This window comes from Rattus norvegicus, chromosome 4, assembly GCF_021556685.1.
Source record: "Rattus norvegicus strain SHRSP/BbbUtx chromosome 4, alternate assembly SHRSP_T2T, whole genome shotgun sequence".
NCBI classification, from domain to species: Eukaryota; Metazoa; Chordata; class Mammalia; order Rodentia; family Muridae; genus Rattus; species Rattus norvegicus.
In genome coordinates, this window is record NC_141537.1 from 97,194,263 (window position 1) to 97,219,369 (window position 25,107).

Here is a 25,107-nt window from a genome sequence, read left to right on the forward strand (position 1 = left end):
ATTCTTTGGGTTGAAAATTTACTGATATAAATCTGACTGATAAATTAGAAGCCTCTAGAGTTTTGATTTTACGGGGTTACAGGGATTTGAGACAGCTAACCACAAGGAGTGGATGACTGGGAATGTGAGCAGAATCCACAGAAAGAGACCACGAGATGGGCGGTCACTGCATGGGGCTAGTCATGGAGGTGGCAAGACCGCTGCGGCCAGGGAATAGCATGGGATGGTGCGTTATTTATCCTTCAGGTGACAACCGAATCTTTGTTATGTTCTACCACTGAATCCCCCTTTTGAAAAGGTTTTTATGGAGATCCTTCTTTTAGATGGGAGAATTTAAAGAGGCTGTACGAATAAGGACAACAAAAAATTTTCAGGAGATTGAAAACAAAAAGAAATGAAGAATAAAGGAAAGTTAGAGCAGTCTTTAGTACAATTTCAATGTTTACCCCTCTAATTTCAGTGCTTTTAAGAAATCAAGGGTTGCCCACAAGATGCCCCAACATATAACAAAGACACGTGCTCCACTATGTTCATAGCAGCCTTATTTATAATATCCAGAAGCTGGAAAGAACCCAGATGCCCTTCAACAGAGGAATGGATACAGAAAATGTGGTACATCTACATAATGGAATATTACACAGCTATCAAAAACAATGACTTTATGAAATTCATAGGCAAAAGGAGGGAACTGGAAAATATCATCCTGTGTGAGGTAACCCAATCACAGAAAAACACACATGGTATGCACTCATTGATAAGTGGCTATTAGCCCAAATGCTTGAATTACCCTAGATGCACAGAACACATGAAACTCAAGATGGATGACCAAAATGTGAATGCTTCACTCCTTCTCTAAAAGGGGAACAAGAATACCCTTGGCAGGGAATAGGGAGGCAAAGATTAAAACAGAGGCAGAAGGAACACCCATTCAGAGCCTGCCCCACATGTGGCCCATATATATACAGCCACCCAATTAGACAAGATGGATGAAGCAAAGAAGTGCAGGCCAACAGAAACTGGATGTAGATCTCTCCTGAGAGACACAGCCAGAATACAGCAAATACAGAGGCGAATGCCAGCAGCAAACCACTGAACTGAGAATAGGACCCCCTGTTGAAGGAATCAGAGAAAGGACTGGAAGAGCTTGAAGTGGCTCGAGACCCCATATGTACAACAATGCCAAGCAACCAGAGCTTCCAGGGACTAAGCCACTACCTGAAGACTATACATGGACTGACCCTGGACTCTGACCTCATAGGTAGCAATGAATATCCTAGTAAGAGCACCAGTGGAAGGGGAAGCCCTGGGTCCTGCTAAGACTGAACCCCCAGTGAACATGATTGTTGGGGGTAGGGCGGCAATGGGGGGAGGATGGGGAGGGAAACACCCACATAGAAGGGGAGGGGGAGGGGTTAGGGGGATGTTGGCCCGGAAACCTGGAAAGGGAATAACAATCGAAATGTGTAAATAAGAAATATTCAAGTTAATAAAGATAAAAAAAAAAAGAAAAAGAAAAAAGAAAAAGAAATCAAGGGCTGGATAGATGGCTCAGTGGTTAAGAGCACTGACTGCTCTTCCAAGGGTCCTGAGTTCAATTCCCAGCAAACCACATGGTGGCTCACAACCATCTGTAATGGGATCTGATGTTCTCTTCTGGTGTGTCTCAAAACAGCTACAGTGTAGCGACATGAAATAAACAAATCTTTTTTAAAAAAATCAATAAACCTTACGCTGTAAGATAGCATTCAAAAACTGTCTATCCTGTGTGAACACTTCCGTGCTTCACAGACTGTATCTGTGGCAGAGTGATGGACTGGGTTTAATAATATTCTCATGACATGTATGATTTTCCCCATGTGTTATGGTTCAGCTCCTTAAGATCCAGGAGTGAGCCCAGGAGTGAGTCAAGGAGTAAGAAGTAGTCTTGATAATACTTCTGACCACTAAGCCCCAATGAGCCATAGATTTCCTATGGATTTTCAGCTAGAGCGTCAAAGGGTGAACAAACTGTCCTCTCTATTGTGGGCAGCCTCTTTACAAATACATGAAAAGCTGCTTGCAGACTTATTTCATTGCTTACATTTTATACCTGGCCTGTACTTAAGGAAGTTTTGAAGTGATGCTTTACAATTAACATTTATGTAGCTACTTTGTATATGTAGCCAACTATGATAAATCTAGTTTGATGTCCTTCCAAGGACCTGCATTAGATAATATGTCCTGTAAGGCAGGTTATTTACTGGCTCCCTCCCTCAGTTTTTTCATTTGATAACTAGTTATGGAACCCTAAAAAACACACAGACAAAGGCAAAGGCAAAATGGGCATCATCCCCACACAGACAGAAGCAGAAGTGTGGCTGTAGTGGCCTAAAGGGAATGGGATGAGGGGGGAGGCATTGGCTTCTACTCAACACCCTCTCACACACATGCATTTAACCCAGCCACAGCCCCTGAGACACACTTTGAGCACAACTGGAAATATGAAAGTTGTTCTCTAAGTCCATTCCAGCTCTAACATTTTGTACTTATTAATTTGTTATTCTATTATTTTCTGCAGTCACTGAGGCATGCCATCCCTTATCACCACTGAGAGAGCAAGAGAGAGAGAGAGAGAGAGAGAGAGAGAGAGAGAGAGAGAGAGAGACTAGAGAGAGACAGAGACAGAGAGACAGACAGAGAGATACAGAGAGACAGAGACAGAGAGACAGAGACAGAGAAAGACAAAGAGACAGAGACAGACAGACAGACAGACAGAGACAAAAGACATGTATACAAACAGAGACAGACAGATTGACTGACTGACAGACACAGTGACAGTGTTTTGGTCTTAAAAATTTAATCTCCAGAGAAATGTGTCTAAGAATTCAAAACACATTTTTTTCGCAGCCTTGATATTGAATGTCAAAATTTCCATCTCACCTCCAGAGTTCAGTTGAAGCTCTCTCTTACAATTTGCTGTATTAACATCAACGTATTGACTGCTTACCAAATGCTGTGGTGTACAGTTTGTCACTGTGTCCTAATAAGCAGGCCACACCTGGGAGCTGCTGGGAACTCAAGCATCAGAGACCATCTACAACAGATGGCGAAACGACCGAGGCCAGGTGGGCTTCCGGTTTAATGACCTTCTGAATTAGGTTCAGTTAATTTGATGTGTCTCTAATTATCCCTAGCAACTGGACCCTCTACTCCGTTTTAGAAGTCTAGGCTTATATATTACATGTAAACTATCAAAACAAGCCCATCTGTGACCCGAAGCTATGCACAGTGGCCCTGAATCCAGCCACAGTTCTCTTTCTCAGAAGCCTTCTCCTTTGAGCTCCAGGCTTCCTGTCCGGTGCTCTGCCGTCATTCTCAGATTTTTTGTCACCTGTGACATCTCTGCCTTTCCGCTTTGCTAGGCTTTTTTATTAATAAAGAAACCTTCTAGACTAATACAATCTACTTATTTGTACAGTATTCAAAACTCAAGAATGTCTACAGCTGTATAGTGGCAGATGCTTATAATTCTAGCACTACAAAGAAAAATTCTTCTAGGGATAAAAATCATACAAATGAAATTTAAGAAACAGCATTAACGGAGACACTATGTATTTGTTTAGTACTTATAGTCCATGGCCCATCGTAAAAAAGCCACGCATTTTTATGATATGCTACCTTCTTTACAGTTTCCATTTTAGCTATATTTGTTCTGATTTTCTTCATCTAAGTAAAGCACATGTCTATTTTCATTTTGTCTAGCATCTAGACTGTCATTGATGGTACCAAAAAATACTAGGCTTCCAAGTCTGCCCACTGTGATGAAAGCTTCCTCTGGATTTCAGTGCAACCACAGCTACAACTGATATGCAAGGTCCTTCTTGGGTGAAGTACGTCCTCACGAAAAGAGATTTGACAATGGAAATGATGTATTTCTGTGAGCTAAAGAGTTGACCTTGATGTGATACACATATTTCTCATCTGTGCCTCTTTATATACCAAACAATGACTTCCTCCAAATTCACGTTAGAATGCCTGTATGTTTTCTTCCATCCTCTGGAGGCTTCCTGTGTTTGTGAACTTTCAAACCATCGACTGCTGCCTCAACATCTGGACCCTCCCACCTTAGGGGACATTAACTAGCTGATTATATCCAGTAACTAACAGAGGCCTGAGTATAGAGGACGCAAGAACCAGGCTGAAGTGGTTCAGGAATGTAGCAGCTGGCTGACAGGCAGCACCTCAGAAGGGGCCATGGCTGGCATGGATAATACTGTTGCTACCAGAATTGGGCTGCAGTACCAGGAACACACTCCCCCCACTTGCAGCACCCCCCACCCCCACCCATCCAACACCCCTTGCCACTGCCCTGTGCTTGTCTGCCGGAGGGCTGGGGGCCATTATCAACTCCCAGCTGTCATTTGATCTCCATCTGGCTGCTGTCATCAGAGACGCCTTTTATCGTTTGCCAGAAGTGTAAAGCCGAAGACGGTTGTGTTTCTCACAGATCTTTGCTTCTGGCCCTTGCTTTTCTACTTTTCACATGATTCTGTCTGAATGTTTCCCATCATTGGCAAAAGAGGACTCAGCAGAACATTTACCCACAAGTCATCGCACCTCTTGCTAAGTGAACCACACTTAATGTGTTAACGAGCATGTGTGTGAGTACAGATGAATGTGGGTCACAGACAGCATATCGATGCTGATCTCCTGCTGTCCTGTTTGAGACAGGATCTCTTGTTTGCAGCTGCCTATGCCCGGTTACCTGGTTCTGTGAATTCTTTACCTACATTTCAGGGTTAGGGTTGCTTGCTACCACATCTGGCTTTACAGGGGTAACTCACAAACTTACACTTGAGCACTTTGCCCCCAGAGCCATTTTCCCAGTCCTAGCAATGAGGCTTTTAAAATAGAAGTTCTAAAGTTGATCTGTCACTTTGCTGACTTCAAATATAGCTTTCGATTTGGTGTGAATTTCTTATATAAGTGTGAGCTCTTTGCTTGTATGATTTCATGCTGTGGCATGTTTCCGAGGTTGTAGATCATGATAACCTAGTCAAACAATGATACAGGTCACCCCACGTTAAAAAAAAATAAGTCCAGTGGGCCATGGACTGGGTCTTCTGATGGTTTAACCATCTGAGGATGGCAGAAGAATGAATTCTGAGATGTTACTTTATGTAATTCATCAACTAAGTGTTCAACTCCCAGCCTAACGATGTACTGCTGTGATCCTCTAGACGCTAGGATTTCAGGTCTCAAGAAGCTCTTTAGGGAATGAGTGATGTCCCAGTCCAGATGCCCTGCTGCAGAGATGCTGAGTGTCATAGACTCCAGTTCTATGTAGCAAATTAATCCTTCAAGAGATAATTATAAAGAACCTTTATGTATGTTCTTAGTAAGCTGTTTATTTAAACATTAAAAGATAACAACTTTCTGTCCATCTCCATGCTATGTAGGCATATAGAAATAATCAGGAAGGCCACATGTTAAAATGTAAGCAGTGCTCTTTTGCAAGTAGGGTCACAAGTTATGCTGGTTTTTTTCTTCCCATTTTCTATTGATGTTTACCCTAATAAGCATATTTTACGCAAGACATTTTGAAGTGAGGCTAGAAGTGTGTTCAGTAATTCAGAGCACTTGTTGATCGTTTAGAGGAACCAGGTTCGATTTGCAGCACCCACAAAGTGTCTCACAACTGTGTGACACCAGTGTCGGGGACCCTGACACTCTCTTCTGATCTCTGTGCACATATGGTGCACAGACAAATCACACATCCATATAAAATAACAAAGTAATTAATTTTTTATGAAAATGTTTTTGAGGTGAAATTTATCTTCAAGGAAGCACAAGATGCTCGTGTAACCCAATAAACAGATAAGGTCAAATCAAGCTCTGCCCCTAATATATTCCGTTACGAAGATGCTTGGACCACTCCAGAAGACTTCCTGCCTTTCATTTCACACAAACTCTGCATCCCATAAGCAATTTCTGTTCTTATCAGAACAGTTACTTAGGTCATTTTTGTCAAGTCACATATGTGTGTGCAGATACACACACTTTGCTGTTTGGTTGACTATTTTCTGGGGAAAGAACTCAAGTCACCAGGTTTGACTGTCAAATGCCCTTACCTGCAGAGTCATCTTGGTGGCTCTCAAAACAGCTTGTTGAAAGAAGTTTCTATACAGAATTAGATAGCACACACACATACTCACACATACATGTCCATATGCAAACACCTCCACCCACAAGCACCCCAACACAAAAACACATCCACAGCCACACATGCCCATGTACAAATAACCCCATATGCAAACACCTCCACACACAAACACCCCAACAAAAAAACACATACATATAGACATACACATACACACACCTATATACAAACACCCCCATATACAAACACCTCCACACACAAACATCTCAACACAAACACACACACACACACACACACACACACACACACACACACACACACACACCATTTTTCTGCTTTGAGGATTTTATTTGGCCAGTGAGGAAATAGAATAACAATAGAGAGAAAGCTTAAAATAGGGCATTTAAAAACTAAGACATACAGCTCAAAAGACCTCAGGGCAGACTGAACTAATCATAAGCTGCTCTGAAGTCCATTGCCTTATTTCAGTAGAGAAATGGAAGACGATGCAGGCTGTGTTCTAGATCAGGACTAACATCTTTTTCACGGTGTCCTTGTTGTCATTATGTACCATAGAGCCCTAACTCTGTAAATAATTATGAACACTATTCATTAGTCAACAAATGTTTATTCGTTCGACACTTATTTCTTATTGCATCATGAATTTGCTCAACTCTGGATATACAATGGTAAAATGGTAGTTGTGGTCCCTAACTCCATAGAGAGAGCTTGTGGGGAAGGTTCATGCTATTTAATAGCAGGCAGACTAGCATGTGGGAGGGATCACAGAGGAAGGAGATGGGCAAACCTGAAGAAACAGAGCACGAATTGTGCTTTGGGTAATAAGTTAAGAGTAGGTATCAAAAGTGACTGCAGATTGTATGAGCAACGTGGTTAATGGCAGAACCACTGAACTTTATTTTAATCATATAGATTGCGAAGGAAGTCCATGGCTCCAGGATCAACAGTGTTGGAGATCAGACCTCAGTTGTGCACTGGAGAGGCCAAGGTGACGTGACAGTGAGACACAGTAGTGTGAAGTGGAAGGACCTGTCCTTAGCGCCCACCAGCTCTTCTCTTGGGTTTCTGTTCTTCCTCTGCCCCATGCTCTGAGTGTCTGACTCCTCATCGTGCTGAGGTGATGGCTGCTTCATGTGCTTCTGAGATGCATTATTATATTTTATTTCTCAAAGCATTACATGCATGGAGTCTTTATATTTTAAATGGAATGGATGTTAGGAGGACAGAATGGGTCAAAGACCAAGTTTTTAGAATTATAATTTCTTAGAAAAAGGAGCTTCTCAGTCTGCGAGTGTGAAGCCCGCCTTACCAAACTCTCTTGCTCCTGCATGGTCTCCCTTGCCCTTCCCAATACTTTCTTTGTGACATTTGTGCTGATTGGTTATCTTTGTTTGGGATCCTAGCTCTGTGACTTTGAAAAATTTCTTTAACATAACCAAATCTCAGCTTAAGTACCTTTGGTGCACTGCATCAGTGTAGACTCAGCTTAAGTACCTTTGGTGCACTGCATCAGTGTAGACTCAGCTTAAGTACCTTTGGTGCACTGCATCAGTGTAGACTCAGCTTAAGTACCTTTGGTGCATTGCATCAGTGTAGACTCAGCTTAAGTACCTTTGGTGCATTGCATCAGTGTAGACTCAGCTTAAGTACCTTTGGTGCACTGCATCAGTATGGCAGACTTGGTGTCTTACACACTGTTAGTTTCTCACTCCTACCATCACACACCTTTTTGGATCTACTGCTGAGATCTTATACTCAGAAACTCGCTCTAGGACATAGTTAGCCTCCACAGGTAGACTTTATATACTCTCACATGGGTCTCTTTCCCTGTCTGCAGGGATGTGACATCTATGAGAAATGGCCATTAGTTCTACTGAGGGCTAAGTATTTATCCTCATATACAGTAATTATGAAAGGAAATAGTGTGTCTGGATCTGCACAGATCATTCCCACCATGATAAAGGCACTTCAATACATATATTATACATTTGTTTGTTTGATACTTGCAAGAGTCTTCATGTACAGATGATGAGATTCATATTTCTATGAATCAAATAATCTATTCAAATCACTTATATCCATGAGTAATATACATGTTTATACAAATCGCTTAATATTGGTCCAACATTCATTCATTTACTCACACACTGCTACTAGGTACCTACTGTATACAGGGCAGTGCTGTTATGTACCTACTGTATACAGACCAGTGTACCAGGTGCTAGGTCTATGGTGAGGAAAAAGACAGAGTTCCCAAGGAGTTGATGTTGGAAAAAAATTTCAGGATTAATTGTTGAATTTTTAATTGTGCAAGGTTGTAATATGGAACAATGAAAGTTGCTATGAGAGTCAAAGCCAGGGTCCAATCAAGTAACTTGGTTAAGGTTGAGGGAGACTCCTGAGGAAATTACTGAAGCACTGACTAAGAAACCAAACACAATTTGTAGAAAGGGAAAGAGGAAAGTGCCTTGCTATTTCATAGAATGAAGATGGTGTATCTCTGGACCTGACCATGAGGAGTCAGTTTCAGGCTTTAGAAGCTTAATGGGGTCCTGAAGTGGTGACCCCTTAGCAGTAGGGAAGAAAGCCACTCATACTTTGAAGCTAACCACCCAAGTGACTTTTGTGACAGCATAATAAAGATATTAAATATTTCCCTTACAGAAGGTACACAGGCTATTCAGGTGTCCGGCATCATGGGCAGTCTCACTCAGGACAGCTGTCCTACACATCTGTAAGTTCATTTGTTCTTCTAACCCTACAGTGCAGCTCTACATTTCCTTTTTAGACCCAGTAAAATGAAAGTTAAATAACTCATCTAACACTGTACTTGTGACCTCACCCATCCGAGGTGAAAGGTCATGACCATTCTGCCACATTCAGCAGCCCAGTTATTAGCCATCTAAAGAATGCTGCCCTATTGAAGGACAGGTGAAATGTTAAACATGTTGGTTGGGTTGTAGCTTAGTGATAGGGTGTCTGTACAGCACACTCAAGACCCTAGGCACTAGCAGCAACGGAATGTGGAAACATTACATTTATGGTGTGATGGTTGTCCCTGGAAACAGGAAGTGAGCTGTAGAACTATCCACCCCTCTTGCTTTGAAAGATTACTTAATACAAACAGTTATGAATTCTGTGCAGATACCTTGAGAGTTTCAATGAGTCCTAGGTCCTAAAGTTTCTCAGCAAAGAGGTAAAAGGGAAGTCAGAATGGGCAGTTCGCACGAATGAAGTGAAGCATGAAAAACCAAACAGAAGAGCATACACTCGGAGGGTTATGGGAGGAATTTAGCTGTGGGAACCACTTTTAGCCTTCTGGAGGTTTGGTGTTTACACTCTGTGTCAGTGAGCTGATATACCAAAGCACTGGTGTGTTCATGTAATTCTTACTCTGTAGATCAGATGAGACGGGGTTCGTACACCGAAAAGAACGCAGGAAGCTTCCTGAGAATAGTTTGGTAACTGAGAAATCTCATCTGAAGGGTGGAAGGATCAGTTCTATCTCATGGGGAACTCCAGTGACACCCACAGGCTATGTGGAAAGAAACCAATGATAAATAAATAGGTTCCTGACCGGCTTGTGCAAGTTACAGAAACAGAGACCTGGACAACAGCTTCGTCTCTTGCATTTGTGCCTTCTCTAGGATGGGCTCCCCTAATAAAAAATGATAAGATTGTGTTCAATAATTAGAATGAACAGCATTTTGAATCAGTCTAACAGACCAAAGCAAAAATGGTGTACTTCTATCTTGAACTTTATAACCTCCGTCAGCCCTCACCCGTGCCTCTTTCCTGTGAGAACTTTGTACACCTTAAGTATTAACTCTGCAAGCCATCTTTCCGGTCTTTCTTAGCACTACCTTTCTTGGAGATTCCTGGTGCAAAGGCCAAGTTCAAGGCTGGAGCCTCTCTGGCCCATACAATCACAACTACTGCTGAGCTGGCCTGGGTTTCCTCTCTTACCCTCCCATCTCTCTCTGGCAGGACTACCAGAAGAGCTGTTGCAAACTAATCCAGTCAGGTTACATCACTGCTAAGAAGCCTTCTGGGGCTTCTTGTTAGTGATGGGACAGATTCCAGCCTCCTTGCATGATCTGGCCTCCACTGACCTTGCCAATATCATTTCCTGCCTCGTAAAGTACTGCTTAGGTACTTCTTGTTCCAGCGATTCTGAAGCATTTATGGTATCTCTCGGGTCTGCCTTTATGAGTGTGACACCTGTTCAGTTGCACAAAGCTTGGAAGCACTTCCTGTTTGATTTAGCAGCCTGCTGTAACTGTTATGAAACTGTTAATGATGTGTGCCTACAGCTTCAATTTGTGTTGGGCTCAACAATGTAAGTAGCTGGCACTGGAACACAAAACATGTTTCATTCCTCTGTGCTGCTCGCCTTGTCTCTGCCTAGCAAGTCTTTCCCTTAACTCCAGTCAGAGTGCTCTTTCTTTAAAGCCCAGTTAGAGCTCCGCTTCCTAGAGGAGGCATATCTGAAACCACGTGCTTCCACCTCTCGCATCTGTGGCTCCCCCGAGCTGTTTTGCTCCTCTATGTTGTACATACACCCTGTGTGGTGATTGATCTCCCACCTGCCTGTCTCCTTTTGTGAGACACAACTTCTTAGGGACAGGGTTCATGCAAGGTCTAGGCAGTAGAGAGAGTATCATGGTTAAGAACTGTAGAAAATGACTGCCTGGCTGGGTGTGATCCTGGAGAAGCCACCCAACTTCTCCATTTCTTCCTTTCTTTCTTTAGTGGTAGGAACATAATCAAAGACTCTGCCTTGAATGGGTAATTCCTTCCAAATATTCAAAAAAGGCTCAGCGTCCTTTAATCTGCGACAATCTACAGCCAACAGACATTTATTCCTTATAAGCCAAATACATTCTGTGTGCCAGACCCTGTGCTGACTTTCTAGGGTGCAAAGTAAAGAAAGTCATGGCTTCTATCCTTGAAGAGTGGCGTTTATCAGGGAGAAGAACATGCAGTTGAGAAACATGGTCCAATGTGATAAACTGCTAAGTGCAGAATATTTTAGAACACAGGGCAGGGCATTCAAATCAGCCTGTGGAGAGGAAACTCAATTGGAGTTGTACAGCATGAGTAAGAGTTAGCTGACCATGGGAAGGGAGATTATGGTAGGGATAGAGATCATATGCAAAAGCACAGATGCATGTTTTTAGATCCGCATGTCCTTCTGTGTGACTGGAACAAGTGGTGTTTGACATGTTCGAGAAAGAGAGTCAGGCAGGAGTGGCAGACAGGTTCCTCTGCTGGCCTGTAGGTGGGGGTTGCCTGAAATGCCTTGACAGGAATAGAAGACTATACTGAGTCAGTAGGAGCTACTCTCGCTTGTCAACTGTAGGGAATTCACTGTAAAGTACTATGCTAGACATCAAGGATACCAAGAGGTAAAGATATGGTTTCTATGCACAAGAAATCTACAATAACTCATTAGGGTTTTATTTCACTTTTTAAAATTTTTATTTATGTACTATGTGTTTATGTGTGTCTGCTATATGTGTATGGGTGCCCATGGAGGCCAGAAGAAGGTGTCAGATCCCCTAGAGTTGGTGTGACTGGTGATAGTCAGATACTCAATGTGGGTGTTGGAAACCAATCTCTTGTCTTCTGCAAGAGCAGCAAGTGTTTTTAACCACTGAGCCATCTGCTATGATCTTGGCGTTATGATGAAAAATAAAGGGGAAAATCTTCATATTTCACTGATCAGATATTCCTTGTTACAGTAAAATGCTGAAATGGGTTCACTATCCTGGAGGTACAAGGTCTAAGAACAACTGTATGCGTTCCTGTAAAGACCCTCTAGGCTGCAACATACGTGTGTATATCTGTGTGGTCTCGCTTCTCCTTACAGAGACACCAGGACTCAATCATACAGCTTTACCTGAAGGACCTAACCTTATCACTCCCCAGTGGACATAACCCTGAATACTATAGTTGGATAAGTGATTAGACTCTCACGTGAGTTTAATCAACCACATCCAATTAAAGCAACAGCCAATTCATGTGGGAAGTCAAAGGAGGCTTTGTGCAAAGGTCATAGGTTGTAAAGGCACACTTTGTAAATGAAAATGGGGAATGGGTTTTAGGGAAGGAAAGTGATTTGAGCAGAGGCTCTGAGCTGGTTGAGGAGAGTCTTGTGATAGAAAACAGAAAGTAGGGTAGTAGGTTGAAAACTGAAAAGCAGGGTATTGTCTTAGGAAATGGATGTTTCTTACCCTAAACCTCAGCGAGTCTATTCCTATAGGGAAATGCCTGTATGTGCCAACTAGTGGACACACGGGAGAACATGTTAACCGTTGTTCACATCATCGTAGAGATAAAAAAGACAATCACTGAAAGAAAAAAAAAACTTTATACACTCATATAAAAAAAGGTTTCTTAAGCCCAGTGGGGGTGGTGCATGCTTTTAATTCCAACACTTGGCAGGCAGATGCAGGCAGATCTGTGTAAGTTTGAGGCGAGCCTGATTTACAGGCAGCCAAGACTACGCAAAGAAACCCTGTCTTAAAAAAACAACAAGAAATCAAAACCCCCAAATCAAAAAGGTTATTCAAAAGTTAGACAAGGGACAGGCTCATCAAGTCTTGCTAGCTGAGGAGCTACTGACAGTCGATGGGTCCTGGGGGAGAGAGTCAGTTGTCTTCAGGAATGAAGCAATGATAGGCTGGCTGTTCTGTTGGATGGCCCCACACCCATGCACATACTGGCAGCATTAAGCCTACGCAATGGGTTTTAAAAAGAGCACAGGGGGGCTGGAGAGATGGCTCAGCGGTTAAGAGCACTGACTGCTCTTCCAGAGGTCCTGAGTTCAATTCCCAGCAACCACATGGTGGCTTACAGCCATCTGTAATGGGATCTGATGCCCTCTTCTGGTGTGGCTGAAGACTCATATAAATAAAATTAATAAATTAAAAAAAAGACCACTTGATGTTGGGGACTGGAAAAGTGGTAATACGGGAATAAGAAGGTTGGATGGAGGTGAGGGAGTGGGGTATGGGTTGGATCAAACATACATATTCATGTATGAATTCCTCAAACAAATAAAAAACAGAGGAAAGGAGCAGGCAAATGTGAATATAATTGAAATATAGTTATTCAGACTAACAGATTGAAATTTTATAAACAATACTTTATGTTGAGTAAATTTTTTAAATTTAAAAAAACAACCAGTGGTATCATTTACTATACTTTTAAAATAATCTTACCATATCCAATTAAAAAAACAGTTGTGGAATCTATCTTTGAAGTATTTTTAAAAGACGAAGAATAGAAAACGTCTAACAGGATCTTGGAACAGATAGTAAATCTACTCTTTCATAAACAAATAGAAAATATGTCAAACAATGATTTGAGAAATGAGCAAACAGCAGCAGGTCTCTCCTAGTAAGAGGGCATTTCAGTGGCTCTTCCAGGCCTCTGCCTGGGCAAAGGAAGGGGTCTTCTGATCAGAGTTCAGTGGTCTCTTCTGATTGGCAGGATCAGAAAGTGGTACTGGAGAATAAGGCGTCCACAACTGATACAGCAGAGTAACCCAGGGTAACAGCCAGACAGGGCAGCTCTGAGAATTTACAAGAGGACTCACTTCTTGTCTTTGGCTATACACTAACCTTTGCTAGTGTGAAGGTCAGAGAAAGGATTTCCAAAAATAAGAGGACAGAATCATTCCCAGACCTCACAAAAAATGAGAGATGTTTTTGTTCTCACAGTTCTAGGCATAAAGGTCTTGTAATGGTTGATGTATCAGAAGGAAACTTAGATATAAAATACCTTGGTAGTTGGCTTAAAGGGATGCAAAACCCACCCCGGAATAATAAGGCTTAACAGAAAGCTGGAAAAGATTCAACTGTAATCCAAAAGCTGGCTCTGTGCCAGAAGGAAATATAGCAATGTTCAAAGAGCACAAGGGAATCTGGAAACCAGCAACAAAGTTCATGATGTCCAGCATATGATTTATTTTTTTTTTAATTTATTTAATACTTAATAATAATTCTTTGGTTTCCGGGCAAACATCCCCCTCCCCCCTCCCCTTCCTTATGGGTGTTCCCCTCCCAACCCTCCCCCCATTGCCGCCCTCCCCCCAACAGTCTAGTTCACTGGGGGTTCAGTCTTAGCAGGACCCAGGGCTTCCCCTTCCACTGGTGTTCTTACTAGGATATGCATTGCTACCTATGAGGTCAGAGTCCAGGGTCAGTCCATGTATAGTCTTTAGGTAGTGGCTTAGGCCCTGGAAGCTCTGGTTGCTTGGCATTGTTGTACATATGGGGTCTCGAGCCCCTTCAAGCTCTTCCAGTTCTTTCTCTGATTCCTTCAACGGGGGTCCTATTCTCAGTTCAGTGGTTTGCTGCTGGCATTCGCCTCTGTATTTGCTGTATTCTGGCTGTGTCTCTCAGGAGCGATCTACATCCGGCTCCTGTCGGTCTGCACTTCTTTGCTTCATCCATCTTGTTTAATTGGGTGGCTGTATATGTATGGGCTACATGTGGGGCAGGCTCTGAATGGGTGTTCCTTCAGTCTCTGTTTTAATCTTTGCCTCTCTCTTCCCTGCCAAGGGTATTCTTGTTCCCCTTTTAGAGAAGGAGTGAAGCATTCACATTTTGATCATCCGTCTTGAGTTTCATTTGTTCTAGGCATCTAGGGTAATTCAAGCATTTGGGCTAATAGCCACTTATCAGTGAGTGCATACCATGTATGTCTTTCTGTGATTGGGTTAGCTCACTCAGGATGGTATTTTCCAGTTCCAACCATTTGCCTACGAATTTCATAAAGCCGTTGTTTTTGATAGCTGAGTAATATTCCATTGTGTAGATGTACCACATTTTCTGTATCCATTCCTCTGTTGAAGGGCATCTGGGTTCTTTCCAGCTTCTGGCTACTATAAATAAGGCTGCGATGAACATAGTGGAGCACGTGTCTTTTTCAGCATATGATTTAAAAGTAAGGAACTAGAGGGCATAACTATAAATAAGAAATGAGCAAAATTATGACCTGGAATATGGGTAAAAGTACAAGCAATAGAAAGAGAAATAGAAATGATCAATGGTGAAACAGTGGACAGGAGTGTTCAAACTGCCATCATAAATGTGCTTCATGTGTCCAGAAGGCAGAAAAAAATATCAACATAAGGAGGAATAACTTGAAAGCATGAAGAACACCCATGTGGAACTTCTAGAGACGAAACCCACCATACTGGAAGTGAAAATTTTGTTGGATGAGGTATGGATTTGGCTGTGGGAAGCATGAGTTCCTTCTCCCTTTCCAGTCTCATGTTTGCTGGCTTTCAATTGGTGCATGGGTCCACTCATATGGGATGTCAGCGAGAACCTGTTGGATAAGTTGGCCTGTTTGCTCCTTTCCCCTATTCATTTCTCCTGGCGTTGTTTTGCTTTTCTGTCTATCCCTCCTTTATCTTTTTGTGTGTGTTTTTTTTTTATTCCATTCTAATTCTTTTGACTTGGTAACTGTACTTTTAGCCTCATTTTGAGGAGTTCTCTAAAACCAGAGTGCTTCTGTAACTTATCCCATTGTAAATCAAGTAAATGCTAATGAGTTTTGATAATACATAGGAGCCTTTGGCCACTTTATATGTGAGTGTGTATGTGTATATATATATATATATATATATATGTATGTGATGCGGTGTTACAAGATTCATTTCAGAGTCTGATATCCAGGGATGGGGAGATGAGGTACTCGATGCACAAGCAAGACCTGAGCTTGGATCCTTGTTACCAGATAAAATCCGGATGTAGCAACACGTGCCCTGCAATCCTAGGGATGCTGCGGGGCAAAGTCAGGAGGATCACAGGGAGCCTATCAGTCAGCCAGTGCAGCTGAAACTGACAGCTGCAGGTTAAGTGAACCAGCATTTCTCAAAAGATATGGTAGAAATCTACAGAGGAAGGAGCCAGAAGATGACTCTGTAAGTTGGCCTCCATAAGTGCACATCCAGGTTAATACGCCCATTCGCAGTAAGTGCACCCCACACAAGCACAACACATACATACAAACACATGACAAAATATCAGTGCCCTTAAAGAGGTGAAGAGAAAATACATAACTATACACACTATTTTGTATTCATGTCCATGTTAGTGTGGTACATGTGGTATACATGTATACATTTTATGCATCGTCACATGTGGGTATGTGGGCGTGTGTGTGTGTGTGTGTGTGTGTGTGTGTGTGTGTGTGTGTGAAGCCCAAGATTGATTTCAAGAGCCTTGCTGAATGGTTCTCTTCCTTATTCATTGAGGCAAGGTCTGTGGGTTGTAGCCAGTGGCCTGGCTACTCTGGATGTCCATTTGCTGCAGGGATCGCTGTCTTTGCTTTCCCAGTGGTGGAAATGCAGGTAACCCCAACCCTATCTACATGCTATCTTGGGGATCTGAACTCTGCTCCTTATGCTTATACGGCAAGCTCTTTACTCATTGAGCCAACACCTAGGCCCAAACAATTCTGCTATTTGTCATTGCTGTTATTCTTTCTGCTTTTCTTTCTTTGGCTGGTGATGCACACCTTTAATCCCAGCACTAGGGAGTCAGAGGCAGGCAGATCTCTAGGGATTCAAGACCAGCCTGGTCTACAGAGTAAGTTCCAGGATTACACAGAGAAACCCTGTCTTAAAAAAAAAAAATCAAAGCAAACAAGCAAAAAGACTATTTATGTGACCCAACGACGGGCTCTAAGGCTCTGTTTAATTTCCTTCTACACTTTTCCCTGTTCTTTAGATTTATGGTTTGTGTGGATCCATCCGTGAGTTCACAGATGCCTTTATGGCAAAACAAACCTACCGCGCTTCATCGTTTCAGTGAAGTTTTTGCAGCTCGACGGCTTCTGCTGCTTTTTTCACCAGGTCCTTCTACCAGCCAAGGGGCCCAGCTGTTTCACCCAATGTTAGCACACAGCCCCTTGCTTATTTGAACAAGTGCATTTTAAATTCCTTATACTTTAGCCAAATGTAGCCTTTAATTCCTGCTCTTGATGGGCAGAGGCAGGGGAATATCTGAGTTTGAGTTTAGCCTGGTCTACACAATGAGTTCCAGGCCAGCCAGTGCTACTCAGTGAGACTTGTCTTGCTTGCTTACTTAATTAATTAAAAATTAATTTCCTTATACATATCTATAAAAGATACCTTTAAACATGGCTTTTTTAAATCCAATATCTAGAACCTTTTGGACTCAAGTTTCATTGATTAGTTTTTAATCTCTTGAGTATTATCATCCTCTGATTGTGTTTTGTTGTTTAAAAAGCAAACATTGAGATAATATGCTTAGTGATTTTGTATTTTATTTAGTCTACTTATAATTATTGCTTTTTTCTCATTAGGCTACTGACTTGTCTGCACTCAAAACTCAAGAACTGTCTCTCCCAGAGTATGAAGTCACTCATCTCTACCGACCTGCTTCCCTCCAGGAGTAGGTAGGTGTGCTTGACTCCCTAGTCCTTGGCTTATTGATGGACCAATGATGCAGTCAGAGGTTATGCTCAGTGGTTTAAACTGTAAAGCTTTTGTTCTCTGCTGACAGTGTGGGCTGGGGTACATTAAAAGGCACAGAAGTTTTCAAGTCTCTGCTGCACACATCCCATTTACGCTGGGCTCTTGGGGATCACAAATACCTTAGTACTTACCCAATGCTGTGTGAAGTTTCTATCATAGCAGCTCTTATGTGGTACCTTTTCCAAACCAAAACCACTACTGGTAAGGCTGTAGAGGTCACTACTCATCATAAAGATATGTGTATAAGAAATCTCCTGTCCCTTTTCTAAAATGAAGGCCACAAATGCATTCTTATTTGGTATGGTAGAGTTTTTAGGAGTCAAAATTCTTGGGTTTGTCACCTGACTTTGGTAATTTTCCAGCTGTGGTTTAAATAGATATAGCCCCCCAAAGACACATGAGTGTTTGAATGTTTGGCTCATAGGGAGTGGTACTATTAGAAGGTGTGGTTTTGTTGGAGGAAGTGTGTCACTGTGAGGTGGGCTTTACGGTTTCCTATATTCAAGCCTAGTGTGACACACAGTCTCCTGTGACAACCTGCCTATCAAAATGTAGAACTATCGGCTCCTCCAGTTCCACATCTGCCTGCACACTGCCATGCTTCCTGCCATGATAATGATGGACTGAACCTCTGAAACTGTAAGCCAGCCCCAATTAAATGTTTTTCTTTGTAAGTGATGCCTTGGTCATGGTGTCCTTCATGGCAATAACATGCTAAACACCAGTCTTCTAAAGTGATAGTTGCTAATAATTGTGTCCAAAGTTATACTTGTTTGCTGTGGAGGTGAATCTCTGTCCCCTCTTTGTGCTAAAAATTATAGGAAGCATAATGCACAATTGGGGTTCTTTATTTTGGGTTTTTTCTTTCTTTCTTTTTTCTTTTTGTAGCCCAGGCTGACTTCAAATTTGGTACATAACCAAGATGAGGCTTGAATTATTCATTCTCCCACCTCTGCCTCCCAAGTGCTGGCATTATAGGTGTGTTTCCCTATGTCCAGCAAATTTGACAGGTTGCTTTTATGATTTATATGAATATGCAAAGGCCTAAATAATCAAATAATGTTGAAAAAGATAATTAACTTGACCTAAATGTAACAGTTAAACTTGTTATACTTAGATAGGTGCTAATGTAAACCTTCAATCTTAACACCTGGGAGGCAGAGGCAGGCAGATCTCGGAGTTCCATGCCAGTCTGGGCTGCGTATTGAGAGCCTGCCTCAAAGGGAGAAAGGGATGGGGGGGGGTAGAGAGAGAGAGAGAGACAGAGAGACAGAGAGACAGAGACAGAGAGATAGAGACAGACAGAGAGAAAAATGGTTTGGCCACTTTGGAGAATGTTGACAGTGTCTTGAAAGCTAAGCATATTCTTTACAGAAAATTCAGCAATCTTGTACTGGGTGAGAAGATGTGCTCTTACACAGACTTGTCTATGAGCTCTCACAGCAGTATTAGTCATAGTGTTCTAAAATGATTAATAACTTACATACTTATTAGCTGATTAGTTGGACAATGCTGCATACATAGGGAAACAAATCCCAAAAGTATTGAACGCACTGGAAGAGGTAAAATAGAAAGATCACGTACTGCATATAAAACTCTAGGGAAAGCAAGACCATACCTTCAGGAAGCAGTGAGTGCTAGCAGCGGAGAGGATGGGAAGAGATTGCAAGCAAGTGAAACCTGAGTTGTAATTGTGGTGGTTGTTACTGATTGTTACTGATTATACTTAGCAAAATTCATTGTACTGGATATCTTCATCATGTGAGTTATTAGGAATGGATACAGAAAATGTGGTACATTTACACAGTGGAATACTACTCAGCTATTAAAAACATGAATTTCTTAGGCAAATGGATGAAACTAGAAAATATCATCGTGAGTGAGGTAACCCAATCACAAAAGAACACACATGATATCTAATCAGTGATAAGTGGATATTAGCCCAAAAGCTCAGAATACCTGATACAATTTGTAGAGACCACATGAAGCTCAAGAAGAAGGAAGACCAAAGTGTGGATGCTTCAGTACTACTTGGAAGGGAGAACAAAAGACTCACAAGGAGGAAATTCAGAGACAAAGTGTGGAGCAGAGACTAAAGGAAAGGCCATCCAGAGACTGCCCCACATGGGGATCTATCCACATGCAGTTACCAAACGCAGTCACTATTGGGGATGCCAAGAGGTGCACGCTGACAGGAGCCTGATATAGCTCTCTCCTGAGAGGCTCTGCCAGAGCCTGACAAATACAGAGCCAGATGCTCGCAGCCAACCATTGGACTGAGTATGGGGTCCCCAATGGAGGAGTTAGAGAAAGGACTGAGGAGCTGAAGGGGTTTTCAACTCCATTGAAAGAACAATATCAACCAACCAGACATTCCAGAGCTCCCAAGGACTAAATCACCAACCAAAGAGTACATATGGAAGGGCCATGGCTCCAGCCACATAAGGAGCAGAAGATGGGCCTTGTTGGGCATCAGTGGTTACAGAGGCCCTTTGTCCTGTGAAGTCTCGATGCCCCATTGTAGAATGCCTGAGTGGGAAAGCAGGAGGGAGTGGGTGGGTGGAGGAGCACTCTCATGGAGGCAGGGGTGGGGGATTGGATGGGAGTTTTCTGGAGGAGAAGTCAGGAAAGGGGATAACATTTGAAATGTAAATAAAGAAAATATCCAATAAAAGAAAAAGAGAAAAGGTTAAAAAAAAAGTAAGTTACAGTAAGTTTGGTTTTCTTAAAGATGTGTCCACTGGTGCAATTGTGGCATGACTGTTCTGAGGGTAACAAGTTATGATTGAACTTGAAGTTTTTCCACAAGAAGGAATTCACAAATGGTACCCAGTCAAAAGCTTATCCAGGAAGGTCATAGACCCTGAAGGGTGACTGCACACTTTGCTAAATGAATAGAATGTGCCTGCCAAAATGCCTGCTAAATATTTATGTTGCTGCTGTCATCTTTGGTCAGAAAAGCTGCTTTTTCAAGTAGGTATCAGTTACTGCAGATCAAATCAAGAGATTTAAATGCAGAGAAGTGACTCTCGATTGCTCAGTCCTAAGTTGGACAATGATATCATCCCCTGCAAAGCTCAAAGTATGCCAAAGAGAAGAGAGCAAATGTGAGAGGTGAAGGAAGAGTGTTGTAGAACACTGTTGTCTGGGCAAGATGTGGACATTCGGTTCTTGAACTCTTAGTAACTATGGTTACTTACAGAAGAACAGAACAAGTATGGGTCTATTGACCTTCCATCATAGATGAGGACAGGCTAATGAGGACCACTGTGTTCTGATGATCTAAGATTTCGTCCAGTGATGTAGCCTCTGATAAGATGCCTGTGTCTAGTTCTAGCTAGACATGAAAGAAGAAGATGGAAATAGTTGGGAAGAAGAAGTTGGAGTAGGAGGAAGAAAAATAGGGAAATGGAAGTTAATGTGATCAAAACATACCTATAGGAAAGTGTGTCATTATGAAATCTATTATTATGTTGTTAAAATATTTAAAAAGAGAAAAAAAATCAAGAGAATAATTAAAAACAAGCTTCGAAACAGTGATTTATCTTTGGAAGGTTATAGGGAGATGAAATTTGATAGGTACTTATAAGAACATTGAATATTGGTTATATCTTCTATAATATTACATACTTTTTAAAAAATTAAAATGTAGAAAGGGGGAGACTGACTAAGGAAATAAGAAATATGGACCTATGTGGAAAAATCTCAGAAGACAAAGATTGCAGCCAGAATAAAATGTGATGGCAAGACATTTTTAATTAAATATATATCTTAAATTGAAAATGAAATTATTTTATACAATATATTCTGATCATGATTTCCTCTTCTCCTCCCAGACCTTTCAACCTCCTTCCAACTCCATACTGTCTTTCTCTTTCTTAAGAAAACACACAAGCAAATTAAAAAGACAAGAAAACAAGGATAAAACAAAGTGAAATAAGAAATAGGAAAAAGAAAAAGAAAGAGCACAAGAAGTAAATAGATACACAGGCAGAAACACACATACGCGCATGAACACATACACACCTCAAATCAGTATAAGACCAAAAAAATTCCCCCAAAATACCGCTGAGTTTGCTTTGTGCTAAGTCATCCCTGTTATTTGCACTGGGCACAGGGCCTGCCTTTAAGTATGGTTTATATACTCAGTAAAACTCCCTTGGAAAAACTAATTTTTTGTAAGTGGTTGCTCATTGGAGCTAGCGCCTGAGTTAGGAATGGCAGCTTGTGTCCACTTCCCCATCCCAGCACTGGGACCCTGTCTGGTTTGGATCTGTGCAGGCCCTGTGCGTGCTGCCACAGCCTTTGTCAGTGCACACGTGCCTCAGTCCTGTTACATCTAGAAGGCCTTGTTCCTTGATATCTTCCATTCCCCTGGCTCATCCAATATTTCTGCCTTCTCTTCTACAAAGTTCCCTGAACCCTGAGTGGAGGGATTAAATGAAGACATCTCTTTAGGACAGAGTGTTTCAAGGTCTCTCACTTCTGCACATTGTCCAATTGTGGGTCTCGGTATTAGTTTCTATCACCTGGAGGAGGGATCGTCTCTAATGATGGCTGAGCAAGACAGTGATCTATGGGTACAGTAGAATGTCATTAAAAGTCATTTTGTTCCTGTGTTCCTTCGTCAGAACAATAGCATTGGGTTTTCCCCTAGGCCTGTGACCTTGATAATCCCAGATTCTTGGCCACTGGAACAGTGTCAGGCATGCATTCCAACTCACGGAGTAGACCTGAAATCTAAGTAGGTAATGGTTGGTTTCTCCCACAACACTTGTGTCACCGTTGTACCAGCATGTCATGCAGCCAGGTCACCATTGTAATCAAAGGGTTTGTAGCAAGGTCGGTGTTTACTTTTCTCCTCTGGTAGTATGCAAACTCTAGTTTAAAAAAAAATGGTGAAGCCTTTACTTAGGCACCAGCTTGACTTCTCAAGTTTCAGTGAGGTATGTAAGTGTCGTCTTTAGCATAAGGCCTTACCATCAATTTGTGGAGAGTAACCACTAAACTTGGCAGTAGACTGAGTTGTTTGGGGGTTTCTATGGTGCCCTTTTAGCCAACAACTCAATTAGATATAACCCATTCCTGGCACTGGAGGTTTCACTTGGTGTCAAGAAATATCTAGTTTGGGCTTTGTTTCCCTGTTCTTTGGCAATTTCTACTATATTTCTTTCATATTTGTATATATTTTAAGAAGCTTCTATTATCATAGATTTCTGTATGATTCCTCAAATGGCCCTTAGTATTAGCTGTTCACCCCCTTTTCCCTAGCTTCCCTCCTCTTCATCTAAGCCTATTCCTATTTCTCTGTACTATTTTTCCTTTCTTGGGATAGCCTGCTCTTTCCTCTGGTTCCTTACTTTATATCTAACATGTGTGGTAAGTAGGATAGTAACACATCTATCAAATATTTAAAAGTTAACAACCACATGTGAGAAAAAACATACCTGTCTTTTGGGGTCTTGGTTGCCTCATTTTTCTGTAGGTCCATCCGTTTATCTGTGGATTGCTCTATTTCCTTTTTAATGGCAGAGCGATATTCCATTATGTAAGTGTATTACATTGTCTTCATCACCTCATGTGTTGGTGAATGGCTAGGCACTTTCTACTTTGGGGGTAGTATGAATGTAGCAGCAATGAGCAGGTGTCTCTGTTGTAGAATGAAATATCCTTAGGGTATATGCCCAAGAGTGGTATAGCTGGATCTTGGGATAGATTGGTTTGCATCTTCCTGAGGAACCATCACTATGATTTCCATAGTGGCTGTGTAAAGTTTGCACTTCCACCAGCGATGGATGAGTGTTCTCCTTACCCCCATCTTTGTTCAGCATGAGCTGTCATTTGTTTTATTGATCTTGCCCATTCTGTCTAGTACAAGATGAAATATCGAACTAGTTTTGATTTGCATTTCTCTGCTAACTAAGGTTGTCGAACACGTCTTTCAGTACTTCTTAGCTGTTTGTTCTTCATCCTCTTGACGCCTGTCTGTTTAGCTCTATGCCCCACTTTTACTTGGATTATTTATTTTCTTGATGTCCAGTGTTTTAGTTCTTTTGTTTGTTTGTTTGATTGATTTAGTTTAATTTTTTGGATTTTCGTTTGTTTTTGAGACAGCATTTGTCTGTGTAGCCTTGGCTGTCTGGGAATTCACTCTGCAGAGACCAAGCTGGCATGTACTTAGAGATTTGCCTGCCTCTGCCTCCCAAGTGCTGGGATTAAAGGTGTATACTACCACGACTTGGCAAGTTCTTTATATTTTAGATACTAACCTTCTATCAGATGTGTAATTGGTGGGCTGGAGAGATGACTCAGTCATTAAAGGATAAGCTCATGACTAAAATCAGACGAGTAATTGGTAAAAATCTTTCCCCATTCTGTAGCCTGCTGCTTTACTCAGCTGAGAGTGTCCTTTGCCATACAGGAGATGTTCAGTTTCACGGCATGTGATTTATGAATTGTTGATCTTAGCACCTGTGCTGTCAGTGTCCTGTTCAGAAAGTCTTCTCCTATCCCAATGAGTTCAAACCTATTCCCCATTTTCTCTTCAATCAGATTCAGGGTATATGAGCTTATGTTGATGACCTTTATCCATTTGGAATTGAGTTTTGTGCAGCGTGATAAATATGAATCTGTTTGCATTCTTCTACATGTGCGTATCCATTTGACCAGCACCAGAACCACTCAGTGAAGATGCTGTGTTGGTAATATCCAGCTTTAATCCATGGCAATAGTGGGATATTGAAGTCACCCACTATCACTGTGTGAGGACCAATATATAATATTTTGTATAATAGTGTTTCTTTTATGAACTTGGATGCTCTTTTGTTTGCTCTATAGTTATTTAGAATTGTAAGACCCTCTTAGTGGATTTTTTTTCTTTGAAAAGTAAGTATATAGTGTCTGTCCCCGTTTCTTCTTACTAGTTTGGGTTTGAAGTCTATTTAGTCAGATACTAAAATGGTTACTGTTAGGTTTCAAACCTAATCACTAAGGTACCTATTTAACATATCAAAGTGGACCTGGTCACCAGGTTCCCTTTGAATTTCCCCACTTTGAAATGTCCCTCCTTATTGCAGTGTCTCCCTGACTAGGATACACCCCACCCCACCCCCACCCTGAACTCTCCAGCCCAGGGGGCTAGACTGCTCTCTCTATATAATCCAACCATTTTGGCTGCCTGCTAACTTTGTACCTTTGAGCCTTTCGCTGATGCACCTGGTTCCCCTCTCTTCCCCTTTCCTTCTCCCCCGACCCCTTCCCAACATTGCCCACTCACGGTCACCTATGCTCTGGATTCTCTCAGAAGTCCCTGACTCTAAGTAGGCACTCCCTTTTATTGACAACAAACTTTAACCTACAACATACCTGGGAACAGTCATGTCCCTTTTTTTTTTTTTTTTAATTCAGCTACAAGAAGTTCCTTGCTTCT

The 25,107-nt window shown here is 41.8% G+C and overlaps 1 long non-coding RNA gene across 5 annotated transcripts in view; it reads left to right on the top strand.

Annotated features, from left to right (window-relative positions):
• Nucleotides 1-25,107, top strand: part of LOC100912188 (uncharacterized) — a 48,195-nt gene that overhangs the window by 11,082 nt on the left and 12,006 nt on the right. For 2 of the 5 annotated variants that reach the window (XR_015686633.1, XR_015686636.1), the window contains exons 2-3: nt 15,279-15,394; nt 17,507-17,599. This is a non-coding gene — a long non-coding RNA (uncharacterized LOC100912188). Of the gene's footprint in view, nt 1-15,278; nt 15,395-16,438; nt 16,530-17,506; nt 17,600-24,347; nt 24,440-25,107 lie in introns of those variants that run through there. The other 3 variants (XR_015686634.1, XR_015686632.1, XR_015686637.1) reach the window with 3 other exon arrangements.